This window comes from Rhinolophus sinicus, chromosome 2 (genome assembly GCF_057876585.1).
Source record: "Rhinolophus sinicus isolate RSI-liver-muscle chromosome 2, RSI-T2T, whole genome shotgun sequence".
NCBI classification, from domain to species: Eukaryota; Metazoa; Chordata; class Mammalia; order Chiroptera; family Rhinolophidae; genus Rhinolophus; species Rhinolophus sinicus.
Genome location: NC_142502.1, coordinates 178,472,493 through 178,494,031, shown reverse-complemented (window position 1 = coordinate 178,494,031; position 21,539 = coordinate 178,472,493). Strand labels below are relative to the sequence as shown.

Below are 21,539 nucleotides of genomic sequence, written 5' to 3'. Positions count from 1 at the left end.
AAACTCTTGGCTCTCTCCTAGCAAGATAACAGCCTTTAACTCTGAAGGAAGCATTCCATGTGCATCAACTTTGCCAATGAAAGTGAGTCAAGCAAAGGTGCCTCCTGCCCGTGGAAGGGACTTGAGGACACAGTGCCAGCTGCGGCAGGTGATTCACTCTCAGGCATGACCACGCATCTTGTCAGTGCCAAACCATCTGCCCATTGAAACAATGACAGAACCAGAGCCCCCCAGATACCAAAATTCCCACCAGCCCCAAAGCTTTCTGCCAATCATTACTCCAGTCTTGGGCTCCCCTACAGATGCCGAGCTGTACGCGTCTTATTCGGAGATGTTTATAGCTCAAGTTCCAAAGACAACTTGGAGGGCGCTCAGGCTGTAATCTACTTAAGACAAAAATTCATGACGTCTCCTTGGAATCCTGCAGCTTCCCAGGGGCATTCCAACCTGAACTTTGGAATATTTGATTTTCCTGCTTGTGTGTGTCCAGGTGAAAAATCCTAGAGGTGAGCCAGAAGATGACCGGACATGCAAAAATGTAAAACATATATTTGCAAAGGGAAGAAACCAGGATCATGGAATCCCATTCCTCAGGTCAGTTCCAGCAGCACAAGCCAAGCACAGAGAGGTTTACAGAGGAACCAACATTTCCCTCATCTACGTGGTGTCTGGCCCCAGGTGGTCATGGGTAGGCCCAGTTTCTCAATGCCCCAGGGCCCCTGAGCTCAGTTCCTCCCAGACCACAGTGGTGAGCAGCAGGGTCCCAGCTCAAGCCTCCATGGTGATCCAGGCAGATATGTTTGGAGCAAAATTTCCAGAAACCTAACTGCATAAAGAACTGCACTGACTTCAGGGAGAAAATTTGTCCTAAGGCAAAATTCAGCAGTATAGACCTGAATATAAGGTTTCTGCACCTCAGCAAAGGAGGGTTCTGAATGCACCTGGGTCTGTCCCTGAGAGCTCTGCTGTCCGGTTCTATGGATTCATGACTATAGCATTTAAATCTCTCAGACAAGCTGGTACCTGTAAGGGCACAGAGCAGCACATGGATGCTGTGACGGGCAGGACCGCAGTTCTGACAGAGTAGGCAGGACAGCAGGGGTGACCAGCAGGAGGCTGTGGTGACCCACAGAAGATGACAGCAGGCAGAAGCCATGCTCCGGCAACGTGCCAGGGCACCATGAGCGAGAAGCTCAGCAAGAGGTGAGCAGCTCCTAGAAGTAGTTCAGGCACAAAGTAGCAGCCAGACATGCTTCCGGGCACCCACCCGTGACGCTGGGGGCCAGACATATGTGGTGGGAACTTTGCAAGGGACTCAAGACCTTATAAACAGACAGGGGGCAATAAATTCGGATGATTGCTCTTAATATGACTCTCTATGCACAGATTGGGAAGCTGATAAAATCTCAAGTTATAAGAGGAAAAAAAAGAGTGGGTGATGGGCTGCTCCTGATAAAGGCCAGGCCAGCCTCCTGTGGCCTTCCTTTCCTGACCCAAAGATGGGAGCTGCTCTTTGAAAGCACGTGAGCTCAGGCTGAGCTGCTTCTCCATGCTCCTCAGCCTCTGAGTCATTCACAGAATCCAGTGGCTGGGCTGCTGAAGAGGACAGTTGGGGTGAGAGCCCCGGCTACCAGCTCCATCACAGGGCACCAGAGGGGACTCCGGGGGCCTGTGTGGGCTAGAGTCCGAGCCCCTTACTGCTGAGCAGGAGCAAACCACTCATGAGCACTGTCTCCTGAGCCACCACCCCATCGTGAAGGCCCACCTGCATGACCTCATCGAACCCTGATCACCTCTGAAAGGCCCACCTTCTAATACCATGCCATTGGGGGTTCGGGTTTTAACATATGAATTTGGGGGACACAAACATGCAGTCCCTCACACCAGTCTCTCCCTGGCACACAGGGCTCCAGCTGCATAAACTCTTTCAGTACCTTGAACCCACCGTGCCTGGGTACTTCGGCATCTGCTGTTCCCATTGCCACAAACACTTTGCCTGCCTCTTATGCTGGCTCACGGGAGACACACTATCCGTGATGGCCTCCATCTTCCCAAGTGCCCCCCGCCCCCCGTCCCCTGCTCCCTCATGCTCTGGTATTGCTCGTTCAGGCTGCCCTCCCTGCTACATGCTCCTTGCCACACAGCATGAACCTCTGCTTGGTTTGCTCACTTTGCACCCACAATGCCTGGCACGAGGGCCTACTTCACATTCACTGCACATTTACTGAACAAAGACATGAATAGAAGTACATATTGCTCTCAGCTCTTCTTGCATCCTCAAGAGCCATGGAGAAAAGGCCAAGGGCTTGGAGGTCATCTGCTAAATCAGGATCTATAGTGGGTAAAGGGGGTCAAATATATGGTGATGGAAGGAGAACTGACTCTGGGTGGTGAGCACACAATGTGATATAGATGAAATATTACAGAATCGTACACCTGGGACCTATGTAACTTTACTAACAATTGTCACCCCAATAAACTTTAATTAAAACAAATATGTTAAAAGCTCTATAGTGGAAGATTCTAATATGAGAAATGAGAGTCATGGAAATTAACTGTGTGATTTTCAAACTTCGTGTGAGCATATTTGGTCTTACCGTCCACACTGCAGATTTCTAGGTGATAGACTGTCCCTTCCTCCTCAGAAAACAGCCCCCTCCACGCCACCCCAGAGGGTAGCAAGCACCAGTGGCCATTTGGGACGGTCACAGGCAAACATCTCTACGGATAATTTGGAGCCTCATGAACTTCTTTTGGACACACTTGTCCTGAAGTCCCATCAGTGGGAACACACCCACACACGCCATATATATATGTATATATATCACATATACACCGCGTATACGTATCACATATATGTGTCATATATATCATAATTATCGTCATCATTACAATTGCTATAAATACTATCTCCCCTTCTGCTCCACAACGCCCTGTCATTCTTGTTCTCCAAGACTCACATCAATATCTGTCCGTGCTTGTTCTCTTATTTCCTTGCTTCAGCAGACATTTGGGGTCAGATTGCTGTCTCTGGAGGAAGGCAGCGTTTGGAGGAAGAGTCTTTGCCAAAAGACCTGGCTCTGGCGCTCAAGTGGGGGCCAAGGCCCTGGAGGAGCCTCGGGCCAGACAACAGCCGCTCGCTGCTCCGACTAGGTCTCCCGATGTGCCCTCTCAGTGCAGGCCAAACAGCAGGCCCTGTCACCCACCTTCTCTGCCCCCCCCCACTCCCCTCACACCTTCCTTTCTTCCCACCCACCACCCTGCTCGGAATGTTCTCCCTCGCCCTGTCTAAATCAGCCCCACACTCAGGGGCTGTCCATCAGCTTCCCAGGAAGCCTTCCCTGACCACTGCCTTCCAAGGGCAAGCATGCATGTGCGCACACACACACACACACACACCTCCCGCCATCCAGGCAACACTGCTTTCCCTGAAATCTCAGCACTGACTCTGCTGCTCTCTAAAAAAATGATTCATGCAGAGCACCTGGAAGAGCGCCTGGCACAAGGGGCCCTCCTTTCTCCCCCCTGAGGCTCTGAACACGCCTGCCTGGTCTGGAGCTGGGGTTGCCCAGAGAAATGGTAAACGGCTGCAGGGCTTTGGGCAGAAAACGAATAGATGAACGCATTCTGGGTAATTTAGAAAACACCTAAGGGTGAGCTGTCTGAACTCAGCAGTGGCTTGCAGACAACGAGCAGATGACACCACACGCCCTACGCTCACTCTTCACGCTTCAGAGCAAGCCCGGCCTCAACTGCTCAACAGTATTTTATCCAAGCCAATGAGAGGCAGTTTCCTTAACAAAAAAACAAAAGGAAAGCAGCCCGTGGCCTGGGAGTAGGAGACGGGTTCGAACCTGGCTCGGCCGTTAACTCCCTGAATGAACTTGGACAAGTCACTTGCGTGCTCAGCTGCCCCACCGGTAATAGGGGGATCACCTTTCTCCAGGGCTTCTCATAGGACGGGTGAGAATCAACAACTTAGGGCTTGCAGAGCTTCACGGCCTAGACAAATCAAGTCCCCCAAGGACAGCCTTTGCGTCCTCTTCAACCCCCGAGGGGTGACAAGGTAGACGCCACCAGCTGGACTTCCCCACCTAATTCCAGGGAGATGGTTCCCACAGTGCCATAAAGAGAGAAGGAATGGAAATGACTTTTCCCCTGAGGACTCTGAGCTAGGCATGGAGCCAATACACTTTTATTTAATGTCAGTCAAATCTCCTAGGGCCTCCACACCCTTCACGACAGTGTCATAACTGGAGCAATCATAACACATAAATCATTTTCACTACCATCGTCCCCGGACATAAACCCATGGAGGGTCAGGTGTTTACATGCCCAGGAACAAGAACCACAGGTTTCCTGCCTTGCTGGGGCCCCCACGAGCCCCACACAGGGGTCCAAATCCCTGAGCCACAGCAGGGACTGACCACAACCTCTGCGCTTAGGGACACTGCCCTGAATGTCACCTACGTCACAGCGCCTGAGTCCACAACCGCCCCTGGACGTGAGGCTGATTAAAGAGGGTTACGTGAATTGCCGAATTAAGTCGTCCAAAATTGGATAAAGCGATTGTGAAATCTGTTTTGAGTCAACCTGTACATGTCTCATTGCAGGAAAATGTTTCAGTAAGAGTTCATGGAGGAAAAAAAAAACCCCAGCAACTCATTGTTGGCTGACCTTCCTGGGCTCCTAATATTCAGTTCCCCAAAAGGCATCTTAGCCATGTAATTTCCAATATGGGAACAATTTGAGTTGCAATTAGGCAAATCTCAGAAGGTTCTGCCACTGATTTGTTCATTCTCTCAATATTATTCTATAGGACACACTAAAATACTGTGCCAGGTTCACGCAGAGGGCAATTGGGAACGGCGCATGTGGGTTACGAGGCTGGGTAAGTGCAGCGGGGCTCAGTAATGGTGCCGTCAGGCCCCTGGAGCTGGGCAAATGGGCCTCCGCCCCCAAAGGCATCTACTAATGGCCCTGCGGGGGGGCAGGGGCCATTAGCAACTCAGAGCTTTGCACTGTGGTGATGTAAGTCCAGGGCTCTGGGCAGTGAGTGGGGAGATGGTCAGGGTAGCTACCAGCTGCAATGCAGCCCCGGGGACTGTAAGTGAAGGAAAAGCTCACAGGCTCCTGGCAGCAACGTTAGAATTTGTTAGAAGCTACATCTTTCCCTGAGCACCTCCCCTGGGCCAGGCCTGAGCTAGGTCCTCGAGACAGTGAGATAAAAAAGACATAGCCGTCACCTCCAGGAGCCTCCTGGATGGACATACCTGCGAGCAAGCCCAATCGGAATGTAAGACGAAGAGTTTCCATAAAAGTGTCATTTTCAAAAGTACCGTGAAAGCACAGAAAGAGGTTAATTCTTCCTGTGGTGTGAGAATCAGCTTCACAGAGAAGGGCACGGATAAGAGTTTGGCAGGTAGGGAAGAGAGAGACGGAAGTCTCGGAGAAGCTTTTCCTCGCGTGGGCGGAGGAGTTGGAACTCCCTGAGCTGCGAGTGCTTCCTCTACACTGAATTGGGTCATGGTGGTCCTTTTCAACAAGACAAGCAAGTTGGTCTTCACTGTTAAATTAATGGTTTCTTCCCTTGTCTCTGGTCTCCAAGCAGAAGGAAAGTTCCTTGCCGCCTCGGCTTTCCCCAGACTCCTGCTCCAACCTGCCCTTTAGCCCAGTGTCACTGGTTTGTTCCCACTGATGAGCAGTGCCGGGACCCGCCTCAGAGCTCGGTGCCCAAACTACAGAGGCTGCCCGCCCCTTCCTGCCCAGACCAGAGCTCATGCCTAAGACGGGATCCTGCTAAAACCCCAGCTGAGGTGGGGGCAAAATCAGCCTTCACGGGGAGGCCCTGGAGGGCAAGCACTGTGTCCAGTTCACTTTGTTTCTCCTTTCTCTCCAGACCTGCTCTGGGCCTCTTTCCAGCTACTGAAGGAGAAAGTCACCTACCAGTGGAGGCTCTGTTTCTCCCTGCCCCTCCACCAGCAAAGGGCAGGCCTGGACCGCCCACCCCTCAAAGAGTCCTGGCCTTGTCATACAGTCTAACTGATCATTATTCAATTTGGGGGTCATTGTCTTGTTTCTACAATCAGATGTGAGCTCTGAGAAGGTCGGGGTTGTATGTGCACCCACATGCACGTACATGGAGGCACACATGCCCACGCACACACTCCAAACATGGTTGATGGGTAGCAGTGAGCCCAGTGAATCCTTGCTATCAGGGAAAAGAGCGTCAGGAAGCTCTGATCAGGGATGAGGACCATCCGCCTGGGACAGTGTGCAAGGCCAGGAGCTAAATCCAAGGGGCTTGCACACCACTCGCCCGCCGCCCATCCTCCCTTCCCCTCCACACTCCCTCAGGCACGCTTGCATACACACGCACACACACGCGCACACACACACACACACACACACACACACACACACACACAATCCCAGAATCAAGGCCTCTGAAGCTCAGACTCTGTAACCACTTAACTCCTAGCACAGCCCAGCTAGGCCTGGTGCGGCCAAACCTGCTCATTGCCCACCCAATTCCATTCTCCCCATCTTCGTCCCTAAAAAAACTCAGTGTTGCTCCGTGTAGTGAAACATCCAGCTACGCAGCTGCCTTTCCAGCCTCCCCTACTGCTCAGGGACCATGGGACGTTGTTCTGGCCGTGAGATCTCAGAGGGAGTCAATTTGCCATCTGTACAGTTTCCTTTCCTGACACAGGAGGTACCCCTTTTCTCTGCGAACTTCCTTCAGCATCTTCCTGCCCATGGTGTGGGCAGGAGGCTGGGCTAGAGCTGCCACTTTCTGACAAGAAAATCCAGAGAATGAAAGCCACACTGTAGGCATGGAAGGTGCTGGAACACGTGATATCATAGCCCACTGCAGAGCCCTGGACTCTACCTCTGGCCTTTTGTGTAGCTGAGAAAAATAAGCCCTATTTCCTTAAACCAATTACCGACTTCTTACATGCAGCCAGACCCGATTCCTGTTACACCTGGCACTTAGCAGGTACTCAGTAAATGCACCTTGATTCTCCTGAGGCAGAGCCCCACAGATGAAATGTCCCCACTCTGGCTTCACATCGGGGAGAGGCTAGAGCAGGGATGCAGGGAGGGCAGCGTGATTTCTGCAGCAAAGGGACAAGAGCGGGGAAGCTGGAAAGCAAGTAGCACTGACAAGGCACAGTGAGCCTGCTACCAAAACACCTGATCCTGTAAGAGGAGGTAGGGGTGGGGGACTGGAGGCAAAGGGGGGGCCGGACATTGGCCTTCACCGGCAGGAAGTCAACAAAGAGTTATTGATCATGGAGGGGCAAAGCCACAGCCAAAGCTGGCCCCTGAGAACACCAGTCTAGTAGAGGATGATAGAGGGGGTGGAAGCCAGAGGCTTTGGGGTGACGCTGGTGGGATCCGAGTTGGGATGGTAGCAACAGAAACAGATAGGAGAGAGAACTTATGATAGAACTGATACACTAGAGCTGCATTCTAGAAATGGGAGCCAGAGAAAGAAAGCAATCAAAGAGTACACCTTTATTTAGTTTGGGTGCCTAGGGGCATAGTGGTTCAATGAACAAAACTCAGGAAGAAGAGAAAACATTAAACCGGGGAGAAGATATTAACAGGGCTTGCCACAGATATATACCACATACATATGTGAGAGTCGCCCCTCTGCAGCCTCCTGCAGCTCCATGCTCCCTCTGGATGCACAGAACACGTTGTCCTAAGTGTCAGAGTTACAGGAGCCCACATCCAGTGTCTTCCAGATCTTACTTGGAGCTGCACCCCAGCCCTGGCCCAATGCCTGGGACAGCCTTTGACAGGAATTCAACTCAGAGACACTTGGTCATTAATGGGTTGAGATCCATGAAGTCATTGTACTGGACGACAGCACAAGTGTGTGTCCCCCTCTGGCCACCAGAGCCCAGCCCCCACTCCAGGTGAGCTAATGAAACACTCCTAGGGGCCACTTAGCTTCATGGAACCAAACTGTGCTTGCTTCATGGTCATACCAGGTGGAGGAGAGACATATCTGAGAGTCCGCTTAGAGACTGCTTTCAGGCCTTTGCCACAGGGATCGTCTTTGGGTCAAGAATGCAGAGACCCACGCCATTATGATTTCTGGCTTCTTTCCCACTGATTAGCAAGCACTAAGGAAGGTCACGGACAAAGTGAATGCTACCTCCAGCCCATTAATCACAGATGCTCTAAGCCAAATCAGCGGCAGGTAAGAGGAGTACCATTCCAGGTAGCAGAGGACTCTCCAGTTTTAACTCTGAAGGTCTCACATCACAGGAAAACCCACAGTCCTGAGCAAACTGGGACAGTTGGTCACCCTCGCTGCTCAGACAGGGAGTAGCCCTCACAGCTGCGATGGAAACACGCGCAGGCAGCCAGCAGAAGCACTGCTCCCTGGGCTGCCCAGCGCCCCACCGCACAGCCAGACCACCATGGCCTCGTCCTGGGCGGCCACCACCCGTCCCCACCCCATGAGAGTGGGCCAGTCTCCAGCTGCCCCCCAGAGGGCTGGGCACACAATGTGCTCTCCACACAGAATTTACATTGTCTTAGAAAGTGTGTCCCTCATCCCTCCTGACCTTTGCTCTCCTCATCCCTGGAAAGGCTGAATGGATCTGTGTGGGCACCTGATTCCAAAACCAAGAATTCCCAGGACAAATTCAGTTTCTGTTTCTGATCCATTGATACTCAGCCCATCCAAACCAGTTTGATAAATTATTTCATCACGAAGTCTGTACAGGAGGGTTTTCTAATGAGAGTTCTTTCCTATCCATTTTCTAAGAGAACAAGAAGCTGAGTGTCTCCAAGAGCAAACTGATTGGAAAGAGCCCTGCTAAGGGTGCTTCTAAAGAAAGGACACCACTCTTGGTCCCGTAAGAAGCAGCAGAACAGGTAGGAACCCACAGGAGCAAGGACACAGACTCACCGCAGGTCCTAACGGGTGTTTTGTATCTTCTTTAAATACACTTCTTATTTGGAAATAATTTTAAATTTACAGAAAAGCTGCCAAGGTAGTAAGTACAGAGAGTTCACCCAGTTTAGACAACTGCTAGCATCTCACATTTCCATGTATGTTTGTCAAAACTGAGAAACCACCCCTGGATGGTTACTATTAACGAAAAACTCCAGCTTTGCTTTGGATTTCACCAAAGAAACATTTTTCTAATGTCTCTTTGCTGCTCCAGGATCCAATCCAGAGCACCCCCTTGCACAGAGGCCTCATGTCTCCCTAGGCTCCTCTGGGCTGTGACTGGTTTTCACGCTTCCCTTGTTTTTCATGACCTTGGGAGCTCTGAGGAGTCCTGGCTAGGTATTTTGTAGAGCACCCCTCAATTTGAGTTTGTCTGATGTTTGTCTCCTGATTAGACTGGGGTTGTGGGTTTGGAGGGAAAATACCACGGAGGTGAAATGCCCTCCTCATCGCATGATATCTGGGTACATTCTATCAGCCTGACTTTTCCCCACCGATTCTCACTTCATCACCCAGCAAGGGAGCGTCTGCCAGCTTCTCCGCTGTAAAGAGCAGCAGGATTTTGAATGTCACCTTTCGCAAACCTTCCTGGGGGACACCCCCACAGCATGTTCATCCAGTTCCCGGGGCCATGATTACTTGTCCAGGGGTGACAAGCACGTGTCATGTTTCCTCATGACCAGACTGGAAGTGTGACAGACCTCAGGCAGAACTTAAAGTGGGCCCACTCCATCAGGAATTGTGTACAGCTGAGGGTGGCCCTGGTCCAACAGAAAACTATAGTTCAGGAGTTGACGTCCTCAAAGAAACCCTACAGTGGCCCAGAATATGCTCGCTTTTCACAACTCTATGTTGCTTCATGGAAGTGCATCGTCTCTGTCGTCAGTAGATACCTGTTGACAGAACTGGGTGTCTCCTCTCACTCTCTCGCTGTGCCTCTCTTCTTTATGTCCCTCTCTTTTTCTTCCTGTTCCCTGTCTTCCTCCTTTAAATGGCCATTGGAGAACTGGAGTGTAACTTTTATTTTGGGGGGCAGGGGGATGGGGATTGACTCTAGGGCTGATTGGTTGTGAGGATGGAGTGTAGCTTTTAATTACCGGTTGTGCTTGTTAAATAGAGTTCACTCTGCTCTCCTTCATTTACAAAACAAAAGTTGGAATGGTCACACTTCCAGCTCCAACAGAAATTTCTTGGCTTGCTTTACACATGCGTGATTATCAGTGTATGTTTTCTGGAACCAGTAGTGGGGACACATTTTCTACCGTGTGGTCTGGCCAGTGACAGAGTATTTAGCCCCAGGTTGTCTGATCACCACCTCCAAGTCGGAGCCTCAGGTAGGGGAAGGTGCATTCAAGATGTGCCCTGCTGTTCCCCAGTGTATCAGGACTCTCTGCTTCCCAAAGCTGGAGGGGACCACAAAGCTCATCTGGTTCTATACACGTGAAAACTAAAATGTGTTGATGAAAAGAGACTCATCCAAGGTCACTGAGCAAGTGAGTGACAGTGGGACGAGAACACAGGAGTCTGGACCACTGCATCATGGTTGATTATATCATGGAAAGAACGGCTGCCTTTCCCCACACTACTATTTATGAGCAGGTTGGAACGTAAAAATCCCACACAGGTACTTTTCCTATACAAATAGTGCCATGAACAGTTTCTGATCTAATCACAATGCATCTCAGAGTCCCCAAACTAGACAAAACACAGGTTGGAATCAGTTCCATTTTGGACATCAGACCCAGACACCCGTGGCTCCACCTCCCCCACACAGAGCCTGGAATCCAGAAGACAAAACTCGTACTCAGGGATTATTACTCAGTAACATGACCGCTGTTGATGTGAGAATGCAAATGACATAGCTGCAGGCTTTCTATGGCCTGGTAATGAAGGGGCTAGCGGCCACTGACTTCGTCCCACACCCAGCAGCCTGCCGAGGTGTGGAAACCAGGCGCAGCGTCAGCTTTCCCATCCCCAGCAGGGAAGGCGGCATCTCTGCAGGGTCATTGCATGGCCCTGGGAGTCGCTCAGGCCGCTGAAGCTGAGAAGCCTCCTGCAAGTGTCCAGACAGCCAGCACATCTGTCCGTCTGTCCTATAAGCCCTTCTGCCACTTCCTGTATTCAGCAAATATGATGGAAAAGCAAGACCCAGATAAAAGTAGATGGAGCCTACGAATGACTCCAGCCAGGTATGTGGGTAGACTTCCACTCTAAGATGTGGAAAATGTGGAAAAGCACATACAAACCCAGGCTGAGACTCTGCGTCCAGACACCCCAGGCAGAGAGGGCCTACAGCCACACTGTGTTGCACACTGTACCTACACATCCTAGGAAACTACAAAGTGCCAGTGTCATCGTTAAGTGACTTTGAACACAATATCCACAGGAATGGCTTAGTTTGGCTGCCTGATCCTTTTGCGAGCTTGTCCAAAGCCACACATTGAAGGACACCACTCAGATGTTGTTATGGTAGAAACTCCTCAGTGCAGGTGGACTCAACTGACCATGCGGGCCCAACCTCACTGTCCCAGCAGAGACACCTGGATGCTGAGTATGGCAGGTCCCCTGGGCACTTCATACCCCTGGTCCCAACAGACAGCTAAGTCACACAGCAACAGCAGCCAGGGACAGCCAACAAATTGTCCTTTCAAAACGTCGATGCTTATACAGAATTCTAAAACCCTCCATTACTATTACAAACTTCATTTGTAAATCTTTCTACAATCTCAGTTTGACCCTCTTTTTCAGCCTATGTCCCACTTGCTCCCGACAGCCACACCAGGCTTTCAGACAGGAATTTTCTTCCTCCATCAAAGCCACCCTGCTTTGCTGATTGCAGAGCTCTCACTCATCCTCCAAACTCATCAAAACCTTCCTCTGAGAAGTCTTTTTCAGCCCCCGATCAGTAAAGATTGTCTTCTCAAAATTCTTGAAGAATTTCTTCTGTACCTATCTTATGGCTGTAAAGCTCAATCAACATCAAATTGTAATATCAGCCATTTCCATAATTAGGAACTAAGCTCCTGCTTCCAAACATCTAGAAAGCAAAACAGAAAGATCTGAGTTCTCAAGACTGTAGGGATAAAAGACTTTCACGCTCTTCTATCCACACAGTTAAAATGCAGCTTCATTTTTGGTCTTAATAAAAAGCATTGGCAATGTTGTGAGTGTTCCTCTGGGCCTGTAAACATTTTTACTCCAAACAGATCAGCTTCAAAATGCTGCAGCTCTCCTTGAAGAAAGAGCAAGAAGGCCAGATCTGCTCAAGCCAACAGCCAGGGGGCGGGAGCGGAAACCCCACTCTGAGTGAGCTACCCAGCACCTGGGCGGGCATGTGCAATTCACAGGCAGACAAAACTAGGAAAATGAGAGGGGAGGAGGAGATGGTTTTGTACTTAAAAAAAAAAAAAAAAGGATCCCCAATGTTAAATATAAAGAAAGCCTCATGAAATATTTCATAGCTCAAATCAAAAAAGTTGAAAGCATCGAGATGTTTGGACCCCTCGCTGCTACCATGGCCCAAAGCAGTTCACACCTCTGCAACTGAAAACTTGGATTCCTTTTCTTCCTCCTCTTAGCTGCCTGAAGGGCGGGGAGGAACCAATTAAATTAAAAATATAATGACTTTACATCAGAACGAAGTTTACTCAAGCCACACATGAAAAGCAGAACCCTGATTACAGTCACACCTCTGTCCTCCATAGTTAAAGACCAAATACAAGCCGCTGTAAAAAGTAGAGAGAACAATGAACAGAAATTCATGAGTTTGTGTTTCTCTGTCCCAGCAATCCTTTGCCAATGTGAAGAAGTCTACCTTTTCTGAAGATATTAGTGCCTAAGAATCATGAGGGTATGTTTGGATTTCCCACATTCCCACTTTACCAGAGGAACCCTCGATACATTAGGAGGTTTCACAAAAGCTGAACTATCACTGGCTTTGACAATAGACCTATAAACTGAAAACACAGGAATCACGAGTACGCGAATGGCTTCTCCTTGCTACAGCCTGGCTTGCGGTATTGAGGTTGCAGTCCTAGCTTGTACGTCAGTTGGTGCCAAATCTAACCAGCTTGTAATCCTCAGCAGGAATCCCTACTTCACATGGAAACAGCAGTATGAATCACAGATGTTACGGGAGTATTTCTCAATAAGACAAGTCTCCCTGCCGAGTTCTGATGATTTAGTAGTTGGTAAATAGTCTCCCTAAAATGAAGCAGTAACCTGATAGTTGAAAGGTTATGCATACAATAAAGCTTTAAATATTTTCAAAATTAATACATGACAGAAGGATGAATCAGCCAACAGACATGTATGAGACCTTGGAGCATCTAAATAGGTCTGAACTCCGCTTGAATGTAAGCTCCATGAGGGCAGGGACGTGGGTTTTTTCACCACTGTATCTACTATGCCTAAAAAGAGTGATGGGTACATGGCAGGTAGCAGTACATAACTGCTGGATGAATTGAATGATTCATTAATCATTAATTAAACTTTCTTCATGAAGAAGAGCATTATCTCAGGGAACCTCCAGCTAGTCTAGGAAATATGAGACTAACAAAATACACGGCACTCACTATGCAGAAAGCCAGTCCAGTAACCCTGCTGAAGGCAGCAATTGTGGACAGTCAAGTGACTCCATCATTCTTTCATTCACCCAACGCTTATCAACTGAGTACGTACTGTGTTCCCAGCCTTACATCAGGACGGGGACCATAGAAGTGGCTGGGACACCACTTACAGAAGTGGCACCTTGAACCCATCCATGTACAATGATGTACGGAGCCCCAGATGGACTCCCAGCCCCGCTAGGACAGGAGGCTGGCAGACGAGCATACGGCCGTGCGTCCCACAGGAGCTGGAAATCCAGCCACGGCACAATGCAGACACGTGTCCCTTGGACTCGTGCTCTTCCTCACACCTATGTGCTTCACCTCAGAGACATGCAGAAGCTGGAGGACGGTCACAGATGCTGTGCAGCACAGAGTGTGGATGTAGAAAAGCAAAGGACGGCATCTAGAAAGCTGGCAAGGAGCGGGCTTCAAAGGACCTTGGATGCATAAAGAAGAAAAGAAGGAAGTATTCTAAACCCACAAGGGACTTAGACAGAGTGATTAAGAAGATAGACTTGGGATCAAAACGACCTGGCTTAGAATCCAAGTTTTACAGATTAGCGGTCACGGTACGTTGCGCACGTTACGCTCGTTGAATGTCTGTGTCCTTGTCTGCAAACAGAGCCAATGCTATGCGTGCCTCCCAGGGTCGTAAGAATTCACTGAGATACTGCTGAGCACAGTGCCCTGCGGGAGAAAGCTCTCAGTAAACTGCAGCTACTTTGTAACTGGCAGCTTGGGAGCAGGGAGCTGAAAGAGCACCCTCCAGCCCTACTTCTGTTCCTGCAGACACTGTCTGAACCCCAAGAATCAGTCTGTCTCCTGATGCCATCTGCTTTGCAAAGTCTTCCTTGGTTCACAAGACAGGGTGTGGTCTTCTCCCCTCTCTGAGAACCGTGAATGCCACCTTACCACCTCTCTGGCAGATTACTACACAATTTTGTCTCACAGCACGGACACTGGTGTTCTCTTTAAATCTGCCCCATCAGACCAAAAGTTATTTGAGGACCAAGGTCACCCTTTACACTGTCATAGCTCCCATTGTGCCTCATACAGAGTCCCTTAACTGAATCCAGGTCAACATGAGCGTCACGAGTGAGGAAACTGGACTCAAAGTCTCTCAGCCCCTCCTGAGCCAAAGTGGACCCACCTTTGGCCTCACTCATCCCATGTGTAAACTCTGTTTCCAGGATCCCCATGGCTCCCTTTGAGGACCTGAGCAGCACTCCACGTCTATCCCATCATGGAATGAAGCAGTCACCATAGACCAAGCTCTGTCCAGGCAGGGGAGGAGGAGGCAGGAAAGGCGGGCGGCCCCACCATGGTCCAGGGGCAGCGATGCCAGGACCCAGCCAGCATGTTGGCCTTGGTTGCACCCCTGCTTCTGCAAACCAAGCCAAAGAAGGCTCAGGGTCCCTGGTGGCCAACAGGGCAGGCTGGGCTGCGCCTCCTGCCACATGGGCATAATCCACCAGCACGGACACAGTGTTCCCACAAAAGCCCTTCCCTCTGCACCACTCAAGCACCTGCTCCATGTGGGGGTGATGTTTCTAAAACATAAGTGTAGCCACCTTGCCCCCCTGGCTGCAAGCCCCCTCCCGGCCCTGAGTCCCTGCACTGTGCATGGAACTGAACCAAAACGGTGTGAGGAGAGAAAATGAGGGTCTCCATTTGTGGCCCAAGGATCATTCTATCTCTACACACCTGGGCCTGCTTCACTCCCATCCCTGCACACCTCTGTCCACCTGGGTATGGATCCATCCAACCCATATCTACTAGGATGAGAATCTCCAGGATGAAAGCATTGGAGAACTAAGAGACGATAGATGCAATTTGAGCTGAGTGACCGAGAAGCTGGACTCTAGCCCTGGCTCTGAGCTAACGCCGTGAGTGGCCTTACACTGCTCCCATCTCTTTCTGACCTGTGGTTTCACAGACCTCTGTCCTCGGTCACATAAAGTCTCAAGTCCCATTATAAACCAGAGGTGTCCTGTGTGAAATGGGGGTGGGGCTGGAGACCGCCCCACTCAGCCCCCTCTCTTCCTCTGAGGGTCTTGAGGAAAAGGATCAGCCAGATTGCCAGGTGCCCCTGCTCTACCCACTGGGTGCTGTGATCACCCATGGCCCCGGGCTGGTCAGAAACTTGACTCCTGGAGGACATTTTCACGGAAGAGCAGGGGCTGGTGACCCACACAGCTAGCCCCAACTAGCATGAATGAAGTCACTCCTGCACTGACACACGCCCGGAAAACACATAAAAGATGCACAATGACAGTTGTTTTCTGCACCTCACAAGGTGGCCACCTCCGACCCCAGACCTCTACTCTGTGAGCTACCAGCCCCACCTGATCAGACCCTGGGTGGGCAACAGCCCTTCCGTGACTGAGAGACCCTCCCCATGACCTGGCCAGTAGCCCAAGCACTTCCTGCAGGCCAGTCCCTACATCATGGGTCCACCACAGGGGTGGGAAGACAAGATGAGGGACACCAGTCCTAGCCTCTTGGAGCTCACAGGCTGTAAAGGGAAGTCGTAAATGCAGGGTAAATGCTGGAACAAAGGGGACAGTGGGTGCTGGGACAAGGCAAACTCCACACAGAGAAGCAGGACAGAAGCGGAGGGTGGCAGTGGGCACTCAGCTGACCTCCCCCCTTAGGCACAGCTCCTCCAAGATCCACAGCGCACTCTGCCTGTGACAAGCCCACACAGAGGCCACTCCAGCATCTCCACACTGTCCAGAGGCCACCAGCCAGAGGTGCCAAAGTCCCCAGCTAACCAGCAAGGGACCCTCACCCTGAGCTTAAAAGGACCAACTAATTAAAATCAGTGTCTTCCCCAAAAAAATGAAAGAAAACAAGACAACAGAGAACAATGGAAAGAGGAAACTGAGTTTGGGTCCTGGCTCTAATTATACTAGCTGTGTGACCTTAAGCAAGTCACCTAACCTCCCTGATCCTTTCTTATGTAATAGTAATAACATCCCACATTTCTTTTTTAAATGTGTAGATCACAGTGTGCTTTTACACAAACCACCTTAATTTTATCCTCTCAAACCCCTGTGAGATAGGAACTGTCCCATTTTGCAGATGAGAAGTAACGGGATCAGAGAGGTCAGCCTTTACTTAAGTCAGTGGCAGAGTGTGAACTGGAACCAGAACTCCTAAATAGGTCCTGTACTCCAGGCTCCACCCACCCTCCCCTACCTCCTGGACCATACGTCTCGTCAAGGCTGCTCAGAACCTCTTGTCACTCATGGAGGCTTCCTCCACTCAAGACTTAAATCTGGTTTCCTGTGTCCTGATTTTCTGCAGCCTGGCCCCCTCTGGGACAGCTGAAAGGACAGCCTCCCAGCCCCCCAGGTAAATTCACTGTTCACCCTTCACAGGCCCCCAAATAGAACATTCTCTTCTACCTCAGCTCTGCAGACCAAGTGCCACCACAACAGATCCCCGGATATAAAGAGTTGGGGAAGAACTTCCAGGTCAGGGTATGTGGTCAGGTTGGGCAGGGAAGCTGAGGGTTTCATCTAGAAGCAGATAATCTTTACAGAAAAGGGCTGGGGGGGGGGGGGGATGTTGACGACTGCATCAGCCACTGCTCAAGTTGGCCACGGCTGACAACACCCACGGTGGAACACATTCTCCAATGTCCCCCAGAGGGTGATGGGACCGCGCAGCTGCAGCTCCATGAGTAGAAGACCAACCTGGCTCTGCGGCCCGCCCAGCCAGCTGCCCATCCCGCCCGGCCAGCTGCCCATCCCGCCTGTGGGCAGCGCTGACTCACAGGGGGGCCTGAGAGGCCGACCTGGCCGGGCTCTCAGCATGTCTGACTCACCGTCTCCTGCCTGAGCCACTGTATGACATTTCTTCTCCCAGAAACAACATCCATCTTTTTTTTCTAACTGGCAAAGGAGCTTTTTCATGTTCCTGGGACTGTAAACTGAGCATCGAATTTTCCGCAACTTTTCCTAGTAAGTTGCCCTGTGGGAAAGTGAAAAACAAGTCCTTTTTAGGGTCTGAACATTTTCATAACTCTGGAGCTGCCTAGTTTCTCCCAAGGTCATTCATCTGAGGGAGGCCCAAAGTGAAATGTTTCAGAGATCAAAGTAAGCACAGCTCAGGTGGCCAGATCTGCTCACATGAGTACTTACCAAACAGTAGCTGCCGTTCTCCACCATGTGTTGTGTTCATGTGTCTCTCCAATCTTTACAATAAGCTTGCAAAGTCAGAATTATTATCCCGATTTTACAGTCATGGAAACTGAGGCTCAGAGAGGTTAAGTAACTTGCACAAAGTTAAGCACTGGATCCAGGATTCGGGCTCGGGTCCCAAAGCTCATATCCCTTGGCGAAACCACACGGCTTCTCCACTTTGAGCCCCAGTATGTCCAGGAAGAGAGCAGCCCATTTTCCTGCAATTCACACACACTCATAGGCGTGCCAAGGTGTTTCATTAAAGAGAATCTTCCCTTCCAATTCCCGAGGCCAAAGCCCCCTGGTTGCATCTACTGGGAAAAGGCAGAAGAGAAGAGACACTGGTCATCTGTCGGGCACTGCGTCCTCCTGGGAAATTACTGACCTCTACCAACCTATATGAGACCCCTTTTCTCAGGTCCCTACATGAAGCCTCCTGGGAGTAAAAGGGAACCCCTGTGGATGAAGGGATCTGCAGGGACACAGAGGGTCCTCAGGAGTACACCTGCTTATTTATAGATGGGATACAGGTGGCCAGGTGGGCGCTGCCTAGGTGCAGTGAGCCCTCCTGGATTTTCTGTTTGTACCTCCAGTCCCACCCTCCACGCTGCTCTGTGCCCTGGGGCTGCAGAAATGGGCTCCCTTACCCCCTGGCTTCCAGGTGGGTTTGGCTAGTGGAAGGTGCTAGCGCTAAAGCAGAGGGTAGGAGGTGAGTAAGGTCAGGGTACTTATTATTCCCTTCTCCCATCACCCCACCGCCAAGCTGTGGCCGCTTCTACCAGAGTCCCCAGCTCCTCTTGGGCAGCCTTCTCCCACGGCCATCACTGTACCTATGGCTTCAGCTACAGCTGGCCCTCCCTCCCCTTGCTTCCCATCATTGCTTGCCCCAGGGTGCTGCATCGTCTTTTTCATGGGCCTTGTGCTTCTCACACTTTGTAAATAGCCCCTTCATTAAGCTCTCCGTGGTCACCACTATCTGTTTCCTGCCAGGACCCCAACTCATCGAGAGTCCTGTAGAACAGAGGTGCTGACTTGAGTAGAAGGAAGTGCAGGGTGAGCAAAGACTACTTCTGTGGCTCTTCGTTGGCTTTTATCATCATCAGAGTCTGAACATTTTACGTGCCGCTCTTAGAGCATTTGATGTTCGTTTAAATTATTGGATGCAATCTGGAAGTGCCCACATTCCCGTTACCCACGGTCTCAATCCTCTAGCAGGAAATTCTTTGAGACTTTGGCCTTGGAGCCTTCCCAAGATCCACAGTCCACATGCCAGGTAACATTGTGACCCAACCCAATATGCTGCCTCTCGCATGGTTTTGTATTTAAGTACACATTTTTCTTGAAATCCGTTATCTTCTCTGTCTCCAATAGAATTGAGTGGCTTTTAGCCTGTACAGGTTTATTCTTGACGGGAGAGACACAGATGAGCAGGAACCACTTCCTACCCTCACAGAGGGTGGAGTCCAGTGTGTTAGGAGATCTATAAAGTGGGGGGACCCAAACAGAAAGGGGGACTCGAACGCTGCCTGGAGGTCACAGGGAAAACCTCACATGAGAGCTGTTACCCAAAATGATTTCTGAAGGGTGGCAAGGAGCTCAGCAGGGGAATGAAAGGCATCAGGCCATGGGAACAGCACGCGTGAAGGCATGGAAGCATGAAAGAGCATGTTGTGTTCTGGTGCCGTGACCAGGGCATTGGGAAGGTGTGTGGGGACCTGACGGTCACCAGACTGGAGGCTGAGGCTGAGGCCTGGCAACCAGGCTCATAACTGAGAAAGAAGCACAGGAGCACCCACAAACCGAATTATAAATGATCGTGTCAGCAAAAGCCACGTGTGAGGCTCTGCTCAAAGACAAGATGGCCTTTTAACCAAAAGACCACGTGGCTAACTCATTTCTGTGCTCCAGAAAAATGAAACCTGAAAAGCAAGGAAACACAGGTTACATTGTTGAAGTTGTTTAAATAACAGATCTTGTTGAATATATGTATAGTCTATGAACTAGTGTGTATCTAGGCCCGCTGGTCAGAAATAGCTCTTAAAAATGGAAATACGGATGGATGGATGGATGGATGGATGGATGGATGGATGGATGGATGGATGGATGGAAGGAAGGAAGGAAAAATGCATGGATGAATAGATGGATAGATGAATGATTCATAGACAGATGGAAAAAAAGAAACAAGAATGATATAGAATGAATGAATTGGTACACAAATCCCAGAGAGATAGGTTAAAAACAAATAGATTTTCCCAAAGTAGTCATCGTTCCCCACCATCAAGCTTTTTTCTTACTCAGTGCATGAGCTCTGCCCACTGCTACAGAAACAAAAATAATGTGGGAATCACCAACTGAATTGGAAGCCAAGTTCAAAACTCCCAGAGCCTCGAGAACACACAGTGCCGACCGCTACGCCATCCCACACAAACTGGGGAGGGAACCAATGTACCCATTCTTGCCTTTTATTGGCACCCTGGACAATGTGGGGGTCACATGTGGGGATCCTGCAAGAGAACAGTGCCCTGGGGAACAGCGCCTCAGACTGTAAAATCTGAGGAACGTTACAACCAATTGAAGGAAACTCTTGCAACTTTGTGAGCCTCAAATGCTCTAAGGAAATTCTGGTTCAGCTTTCAGACCTGGCAGTACCTTCCTTGATGGCAGAAGGGCAGTGACCACTAAAAGGACAGTTTTTCCTTCCCTATTTGCCCAAAAAAATGGGCCCCGAACTGGGAAGGCTCTATTTTCCCCACCTGTGGTTTTACATTCCTGCCAAGTCAATAAACTGAAATATACCACTTTGGTTCAAATGACCCTCAAAGAGGAAAACAGCAATTTTGCCTTCAAAAGGACAGACCCTGAAGCCAGGAAATAAGAGCTATGTTTCCGGCTGCACAAGGGGAAAACTGGGCCCCATCCTCAAGGGGCCCAAGTTCTCCCAACTTCAGGAATGACGGGATGGCCCAGGCTTTGGTGATGGGGGTCACCTGTCATGTAAAGAAGAAATTTCACAAGAAATTTGTGGGCAGAGCAGAGACGGAAAGGAGAGCAGTGGGACCGTCTGGGAGAGGCAACTGAGCTAGAACACGGCTGTCTGCTGGTATCTCCCAGAGCAGAGGAAATGGAGCAAACCACCTAAGAGGGAAGGAACAGTCATACAGGTAATTGGCAGCAGAGGGAAAGCGTGGCCATGTGAGGAGGACAGAAGGTGGCCCTCCAAATCATGAGGCCTCCATTCAAAGCCTTGCTTGACCTCTGAGTTCCTACTTGTTTCCAGCAAGCCAATCTGTGTGCCTGGGCCTCCATGTTCTCATCCATAATACGGACATATTATGCTGAGTTCACAAGCTCTCACGAAAGAGAGAGTATGATACGTCCTCACGGTTTCAGCAAAAATCATTTTGGGTTCCGGAACAGGCAACCCACCCGCAATGGGATCTTGGTACCACTGACATTTCTTGCGTCTTCATTGGCATCCACGCCAGACCGCTCTCCTCCCTTGTAAATAAGTCCAGCTGCGTTCAGCCCTGCCAGGTTCCCCCCTTGCAGCCTGATTCTGAGCCTTCAGGCTGTCAGCTGTCCCAGTGTCCCAGTCCCTGAGGGCTGTGTACAGCTTCCCCACACCCGACACTCAGCCACAACCCAAGATATGACAACGTTTAACACCAACCCAGTCCAATTAATCACGCCTGGGTCTTCCTAAGCACAATGCTACTTAGAGAGACATTTAATGGCTTGCAACACCCATGGGGACACGTGTTC

At 50.3% G+C, this 21,539-nt stretch overlaps 1 long non-coding RNA gene across 2 annotated transcripts in view; it reads right to left on the bottom strand.

Moving 5' to 3' along the window:
* The window catches only part of LOC109455986 (uncharacterized), a 152,025-nt gene that overhangs the window by 126,537 nt on the left and 3,949 nt on the right, over positions 1-21,539 (bottom strand). For both annotated transcript variants that reach the window (XR_012496258.2, XR_002138784.3), the window contains exons 2-3: positions 17,736-18,091; positions 17,420-17,565 (exon numbers count right to left, since the gene is read on the bottom strand). This is a non-coding gene — a long non-coding RNA (uncharacterized LOC109455986). The remainder of the gene's footprint in view (positions 1-17,419; positions 17,566-17,735; positions 18,092-21,539) is intronic.